This window comes from Bos indicus, chromosome 25, assembly GCF_029378745.1.
Source record: "Bos indicus isolate NIAB-ARS_2022 breed Sahiwal x Tharparkar chromosome 25, NIAB-ARS_B.indTharparkar_mat_pri_1.0, whole genome shotgun sequence".
NCBI lineage: Eukaryota > Metazoa > Chordata > Mammalia > Artiodactyla > Bovidae > Bos > Bos indicus.
The window spans coordinates 40,087,844-40,095,865 of NC_091784.1; the positions used below are offsets into that span (position 1 = coordinate 40,087,844).

Sequence of the window (8,022 nt, forward strand, 5' to 3'; positions counted from 1 at the left end):
CGTGGGTGGGAGTTGGAGCCATCTGTTCCCATGTGCTGAGAAAACACCCGAGCAGTCAGTCTCTGGGGCCGCCGTGCCCAGCAGAGCCATGCAGGGTACCGGAGGACCCTGCGGGCTGTGTGTCCCCGGAGCCGCGCCCCCACCCTCTCAGGACCTGCCCTGGTAACACTGAGGGGGCCCTCCAGCCTTGGCACTCCTGAAGGCTTCCTGCCCGCCTCCCTCGTCCTCGCCATGTAGACGAGCCCCTCCCCAGCAGGGGGAGGCTGCCAGCCATGAGGACAGAGTCAGCCTCCCCAGCACCAGACGTTGGGGTTGGATCTACCACTGCACTCATTTGTTCCCGAGCTGAAAATAGCTTTATTGTCTCCTCTGATTATACAGATGATAATTCGCCGATCCAGAAAAGTCAACCAAGCAAGGTACACCTCTCCCTGCATAGATGGATTATCCATCCAGGAGAACAGCTGTCTAGACCGCTCTCTAAGTAGTGTTGGAGGGGGCGGGGATCCCTGTAAGGGGGAGGTGAGGTCATTGACTAGGATGTTTCAGAGATGGAAATAGAAATGGAGATGCAGACAGAGAGAGGGAGGGACTTATCAATATTCCCCTCATCCCTGGACAGTTTCGCTGCTTGTTAAGATCCCCAGAGATTGTGGCCTGCGGCACACGGCGCCCCGCCATACGTTGTCGTCCCTGCTCGGGAGAGCAGAGAGGCTAGATCTGAGCCTTTGTGTGCCTGCGTGCTAAGTCGTTCAGTCATGTCCAACTCTTTGTGACGCCCTGGACTGTAGCCCACCAGGCTCCTCTGTCCACGGGATTCTCCAGGCAGGAATCCTGGAGTGGGTCGCCATGCCCTCCTCCAGGGGGTCTTCCCGACCCAGCGATCGAACCCGTGTCTCATGTCTCCTGCACTGGCAGGCAGGTTCTTTACCACTGAGCCTTGCCATCAGACAGATCTGGGTTTGACTTGAGTCTTCCACCTCCCAGCCGTGGGACCTGTGACGTTCCTGAGCCTTGCTGAGCTGAGCTCTGTTCCCCGTCTGTGAAATGGGCCGACAACAGTAGCTATGTCACCGCAGCTAATTACGTTAGTAACCTGTGACGGCCGTCAAGCCTGCCACTGGGGCTGTTGACCGCGATCTGCAGAACCAACAATAAAACAACAGATTGCAGGAAGCTGGCGCCCGGCGAGCAGGACTGCTTGGTGAGGCTGGGCTGTCCCTCCCGGGGGCGGACTTGGACATCCAGCTCGTTTCCCCGGGGCTGCTTTGTTGAGGGTAACAGCTTCAGCGCAGAGGGCTTGTGACAGCTGACCAGTGTCCGGCGTGGTCTGGTGGTGGCAGATACCCCTCCCCCTGGGCAGTTGGAGAATATTCAGCCTGTAGGGTGGGGTGACCACAGCCAGGGCAGACTGAAGCTGGGGGTCCCCCTCCCCTTGCGGCGCAGCAGGTGGGGAAAGGAACTGCTGGGCTCTCAGAGCATGTAGCAGGTGTGGGCTGGGCTGCGGGGTCTCCACCAGGGATGCGCATCTGCATCTGTGGGCATGGTTGGCATCTGGGGCCAGGCTGTCCCTCAGGCAGGGGATGAGGCTGGAGGTGGTCCTTGAGGGTCAGTGGGCACAGTCCCCCCATTACCCCCACCCCCTACCCCGCCATGCACTTAGTGAGGGAACCTTCTAGATGCCACACTCCAGCTTCCCGGCGCCATGCTGGAGGTGCTCCTGTCAGCCCTGCGAGCCAACAATTACCTTCTTAGATAATTCTGCTCGACGGTTGTTGAACTCAGCCATTGTTAAAAGTTAATTAAACGGTGCTGAAGCTGAAGCGCCAATACTTTGGCCACCTGATGAGAAGAGCTGACTCACTGGGAAAAAACCCTGATGCTGGGAAAGATTGAGGGCAGGAGGAGAAGGGGGCGACAGAGGATGAGACGGTTGGATGGCATCACTGACTTGATGGACTTGAGTTTGAGTAGACTCCGGGTAACGGTGAAGGACAGGGAGGCCTGGCGGGCTGCAGTCCGTGGGGTCGCAGAGAGTCAAACACAACTGAGCGACTGAACCACAGCAACCAAGGTGCTACATCCTCGGGGCTTCCCCGGGGGCTCAGTGGCAAAGAATCCACCTACCGATGCAGGAGATGCCAGAGACGATGCAGGAGATGCCAGAGACGTGGGTGCGGTCTCTGGGTCGGGAAGATCCCCTGGAGGAGGAAACGACAACCCACTCTGTATTCTTGCCTGGAGAGTCTCATGGACAGAGAAGCCTGGCGGGCTGCACCCCGTGGGGTCGCAAAAGAGTCAGACACGACTTAGCGACTGCACGGCAACAAGAGCAAGCTTTAGAGACCACGTCCACTCTATCTGGATGGCGGGAACGTTCAGGTGGGCTACTGCATTCCTCTTGCCGACTCTTTTCCATGACATCACGTGGGTGTCCTGAAATCGGCCAGGGCGGGTGCGTTGGCAGAGGCTACAGGTCAGGGCTTGTCACCCCAGAGAGCCAGTCGTCAGTTGCTAAGGTGTCCCAGCACACCACTCTTTCCCACCCACCCCTACCCGACGTCTAGGGTCTTACAGTCCTCTCCTCTGAGGGTCCCTCAAACACATCCCTGACTCCTGAGCCCTGGACTCCAGCCTGGGGTCCCCTCTCCATCCGTCTCCTTGGCCCCTGGCCACTGCTCTGCGCCAACCCCTGCCCCCCGGTCTCTTCTGCCTGTGGCGTCCCTCCCAGCATAAAGCTGACTGTGCTGCTCACGGCTCCAGAGCCTTCTATGGCTCCCACCTGCCCTCAGGACAAACCCGAGCTCTTTAGCCAGGCTCTCGGGGTCCTCAGGGCTGGCCGCCGCCAGCTCCATCCACCTCCCTGTTCACTACCAAATTCTGCCAGGCGGACACTGCCAAGGAGAACCTCTCCTAAGCTCCAGTCTGGGACCCCTGACTCAGGCCACTCCCTGGCTTCCCCCGTCTGAGCAGTCCTAGGCCCCTGATGATAGGCCGCGTGGCTGGTGTGTGGACCCTGAGACCCGGGGGTGACCCAGGGGACCCCTGCGCGCATGTGCACGCAGCGTGCGATGCCTGGTTTCACGCACATGTTGCGTTTCACCCAGCTGGGGTTGGCCAGGATCAGGGTCCAGAGGTCGGAGGTCAGCACAGTGCCACCCGCCATGCCCACATCCTGGCAGGGAGCTCCGCTCATACCTGGCCTTCCAGGTCCTTAGGAAGGTGGAGACGTTTGCCTCACTCTGGCTCTGTTTCCCCCAGCTGACCCCTGCCTCAGTCCCTGCACCTTGAAGAGCAGATCTGACTGCGAATTCCAGACTCTACACCTTCTTTCGTGGGTTCCCAGCCCAGAGCGCCTTGTCCCCGGGGAAGCCTTCCTGGGCTCAGAACACCTCTGCTGTTTTTGGTGGCTGTTATTATGGGCGGTAGCATCCTTAGGCCCAGGGGTGTTTGCTGCGGGGCCTCTATCCTCCAGGGCCTGGTGCCAGCTCCCAGAAGCAAGTGCTGGGGGAGGGCGGTGTTTTGTCCCTGGAAGGAGCTTATCTTGGCTGAATTCTCCTAACCCTCTCAGAGGATTAAGGAACTCAATGCAGGTAGGTCCCCTGATAATGCGTTTAAGGACTTAATAGGCTTCAGGCTTTCCCAGAGAAAGCCCAGACTTGGCCTTGACTCTCTGGATGACCTTGATCTGTGTCTCCATTCGTCCGCCTGTAAAGGAAGGGGTCGGTGGTGGTCTGCGGGCCCTGAAATGCTGGGGGTGGGCTGGGGTTGCCATAGTGCATGTTGGTTCAGACAGCTTCCCCGTCCCGCTGCCCCTGGTCACGCAGCAGCGGGCCGGTCACAGACAGCACCCACTGGAGCATGGTGGTTGGGTGGGGACGGGCATACGGCCTGAGTCTGGCCCACCGGAGCCTTCCTCAGGACAGACGATAGACGTCTGCTCTGTTTTAGTTTGCTAGAGCTGCTGTGACCAAGTACTACAGTTCAGCCTCCAGAAGTGTGACATCACAAGTATTGTCGCTTAAGGAACATACACTCGTGTGACATCTAATCCAAGTCACGGCACCATAGATGTCACGCGAGTGTATGTTCCTCGGTTCTTTGTCTCGTCACAACAAAGATTTGGAGCAACGGACATTAAAGCCCTCCGCAGGTCACAGCTCTCGGGTCTTGGACAAACCGTGCTACAGCTCTTAGGCAAATCAGTTACAGCTCCATTTTATTTAGAAGATAGCAGGAGAGTGAGAGAGAGAGAGAGAGAGAGAGAGAACGCACGCACGCGGGACAGAGAGTCCAAGAGAAAGCACTTTGGCTCCTCCTTTTATATGGTTTTTCCTCCACCTGGGCCTGCCCTGTGCAAATTGGGCTTAGCCAGGAGTGCTGTTTGTTCTGCCGGAAGTCTTCACTCTGGTCCTCGGACCTTCCTTTGACCTTCCTTGTCTTCTAGCCACCGCCATTTTGGACTCCTTTTCCCTATTCTATCTACCTAACATTGGGATTTCCCAGGCAGAGAAATTTACTGGAGCGGGTTGCCGTGTCCTCTTCCAGGGCAATCTTCCTGACCTAGGGATCGAACCCGCCTCTCCTGCAGCTCCTGCATGGCAGGCTGATTCTTTACCGTGGAGCAGCCAAAAAATAAGAAAAAAGAAAGAGCAAGCCCTGCCCTTGACCAGACATTCACCCCTGGGTCCTCAGGCATTTGTCTGTAGAGCCCAAGAGGGCGGGGGATTCAGACAAGGCCTCCCTCCACCCGCCCACCCATGTGGCCGACCCGGGGTCACATGTCACAGTGCCATGGTCTCAAGGTGTCACAGGGACGCAGGAGAGCTGGACGCCCTCCCATGGTTTGCAAAGTTCCATTCTCAGCAGGTTTGTCCTTTGCCTAGGGAGGCTCAAACCTGGGAGCTCCCCGCTTCTGAGGTTTGTGGGTTGACGCCCCACCCCCACCCCGACCTTATTTTCCCTTTTTAGCCAAAGGCCGCGTGGGGTCTGACCGCTTCCAGCCTGCCTGTCTCAGCGCCTCTCAGTTTTCTTGGGCTTTTAAGGGATGTTTAATAATTGATGGCAGTGGCTGCCTTCCGGGCCCCTGGGGGCCCAGGGAGCTGCGGTTTCTCCAGTTTGAGGGGAGGTGGCACCACCCAGGAGGGTCTCTGGGGAGCTGTCTCTCCCAGCTTCGCAGCCTGTGACCTTGGGTGGGTCACGCCTTGACCCAGGCCTTGGCTGTTGCATCCAGGAGACAGTGTGCTGTCGGGGCCTGGGCGGGTGGAGTCCTGATCCTCTGAACCACCACCCAGGGCTATCTTTCCATCTTATGGGCCAGAAGCTGCTCAGGTACCATCTGGAGTCCCCTCCAGGCATAGCCATGGTCACCCCCGCCCCTCCCGTCTTCTCCCAGCAGGGCTTCCGCCCCTGGCTCCTTGTGCCCAGACGCCTCTGCCAGGCCTGCCCCGGGCCGTCGTCTCTGCCAGCATGCACTCCGCTCTGGGTTTGCTGGCTCCTCCTCCCCTGCCTGAGCATCACAGGACACGTCCCCTTGGAGCGGAGCCCCCAGCTTCTTGCCCAGTCGTGCCCACTCCGGTGACCTCCTGCACTGATGGCCCTGGAGGTCGGCGACCCCAGCCCCCAGCCCCGGCCTGGCTTTCTTTCGAGCTCTGGGAAAGCATGCAAGGCCATGGGCCCTGGAGTCCGGACAGCGCTGTGGAGCCCTATGCCAAGGTCACAGGTGCGCAGCCCCACACCAGGGTCGTCTCTGGATCTGACTGAGCCCCATAGCAACCATTGCCATGGGCTCCCCTGATTGAATCTGGCCAGCTTCCTGACCCCGTATTAGGTAAAAACACCCACCCTCACCCATCTCCTAATCCCACCCTTCCGGCAGGAATTTTCTTTGTCCCGAGGCTGTAAACATCGGCTACTAACCCATGAAGGAGGTCAGCTCTCCCGGGGCTGGTGGGAGGTCAGCTCACGGTGCCCTTGTTATCTCTGCTCTCAGTTCTTAATAAACTCACTCCTTTCTGAAATACTCTGGGTCTGGAGATTCTCTTCCAACCCGCGTCCAGACCAGGACAGACGTGACCTCCGCTAACTGGGCTCGGGTTCTCGGCTGGTAAGCGGGGCTGAGCCCTCCGTCCTGGGTCACGGCGGGGCAGGTGTGCGGGTCCCCCGAGGCCTCTCTGAGAGCTGGAGGTGGGGAGGGAGGAGCCAGCTGGGTGTCTACTCTTTACCCGCCTTCCAGTCAGTCCCAGATGCTCGGGCGGCTCTAACAGGATACCACGGGCTGGGAGGCTTAAGCAACAGAGATTTATATCTGTGGTTCTGGAGGCTGAAGTCCAAGGTCAGGGTGCTGGTGGCTTCTGTCCCGGGTCTGCTCCCGGTTCGTAGACGATGGCTTCTCCCTGTGTCCTCATGTGGGGGAAGGGGTGAGGGGGCCCTCTGGGGTTCTTTTGGGGTCCCTTTCTTAAGGGCACTAATCCCATTCTTGGGGCCTTCCCAGGTGGTTCAGTGGTAAAGAACCTGCCTGCCAACGCAGAGACTCAGGTTCAGGCCCTGGGTGGGGAAGATCCCCTGGAGAAGGAAATGGCAAGCCACTCCAGTATTCTTGCTGGGAAATCCCATGGACAGAGGAGCCTGGCGGGCTACAGTCCATGGGGGTCGCAAAGAGTCGGATGACTGAGCTACTAAACAACAGCAACGACAAATCCGGTTCCCGAGGGCGCCACCCTCATGGCCTGAGGGCCGCAGAGGCCCCACCTCCTGACACCATCACACCCGGGGTGAGGGTTTCCGCTTATGAGTCTAGGAGGACGCAGAGTCCACTGCACGTGTGGGCCAAACCTATGCAGCCGGTGTGGGCGCTGGAGAGTCACATGGTCACTGTAGAGAATATGACGGCTGTCGTTCGGCGGGAGGAGCCCCTAAGTGACCCTACGTCCTTCCACTGAACCAGTCCCGTGACAGCGGGTCAGCCGTGATGCCCCAAGCTGTGGTGACTCACTCAGCAGTGACCAGGAGGCCGAAGCCCCTCTGAGCCCTGTTACGTGGATGTGGGAGAGGGCTTCCCGCCTGGGGAGATTGTTCCGTGGCATCTGTGACCACTGTACCCCAGCTGCAAGCGTGAAAGGGCTGCACAGAGAGGCTGATGGATGGACAGAGCCCCAGAGGGCTGGTGACATCTCTGCAAACGCCCCAGTTACGCAAACCACATGTTCGCTGTCTTGCTCAAGGTGGCTGGAACTGGGTTTCTGAAACGTGCAGTGCCAGAGGTCCCGACCAATGCAGACAGACGAGGCCTCTGCCCCCGTGGCTTTCGCAGTAACAGGGAGGCAGATGAACACAAGTGGGTCCCTCTCTTCTGTGGTGACAATTTACACTAAACACGGTGAAGGATGCTGGAGTGGGGTTTGTGGACTGGCGTTCAGGGAAGACTCCTAAGGAGGTGACGCTGAAGCCAGGAAACGGGTCAATGTGTGGAAGGGACAGCTCACCTCCGGCTGCATGGGGCGGGCTGGGCCGGGCCGGGCTGGGGACCCAGATCAGGACCTGGGAAGTTTCAGGGGATGTCAGCCCAGCTCATGTAATCAAACCAGGGCCAGGGCCAGGGCGGGTGGGGGTGGGCATCAGAAGTGGTTGGAATCAGGGACAAGAATACTGGCAGCGAGGGTGAGGGTCTGTCTCTGGCCACCCACAGCTTCCGGCTCATGGCCACCACTGCCGCCTCCCCAGACGCCTGCCCTCCCCCGTTCCCCTGTGCCAAGTCCAGGGGAGAATCCTGGTTGGCCCAGAGCGGGTCACTGGGCTGCCAGGGGGCAGTCAGATGGTCAGATACAAGGCCGGGGGAGCTGGAGGCTCACCTCAAGAAGGGATGCTCTTTCAAGACTTGAGAGGGTGCATTCAGAGTGGGGGGGGGTCTCATCTAGAATATTCTGCAGAGAGAGGAGAGAGCCTGAGGCGTCTTTGAGTTATAACAGAGCCCTTCCAGTCTATTCTGGTGGCTTTGATCCTTATCTGTATTGTCAACGCCAT

At 59.0% G+C, this 8,022-nt stretch overlaps 1 long non-coding RNA gene across 1 annotated transcript; it reads left to right on the forward strand.

The window, feature by feature from the left end:
• The first annotated feature begins 69 nt into the window (after positions 1–69).
• LOC139179783 (uncharacterized) lies at positions 70–6,020 on the forward strand. Its single transcript, XR_011564143.1, has 3 exons — positions 70–419; positions 988–2,382; positions 5,399–6,020. It is a non-coding gene; the product is annotated as an uncharacterized lncRNA (long non-coding RNA).
• The last annotated feature ends 2,002 nt before the right edge of the window (positions 6,021–8,022 follow it).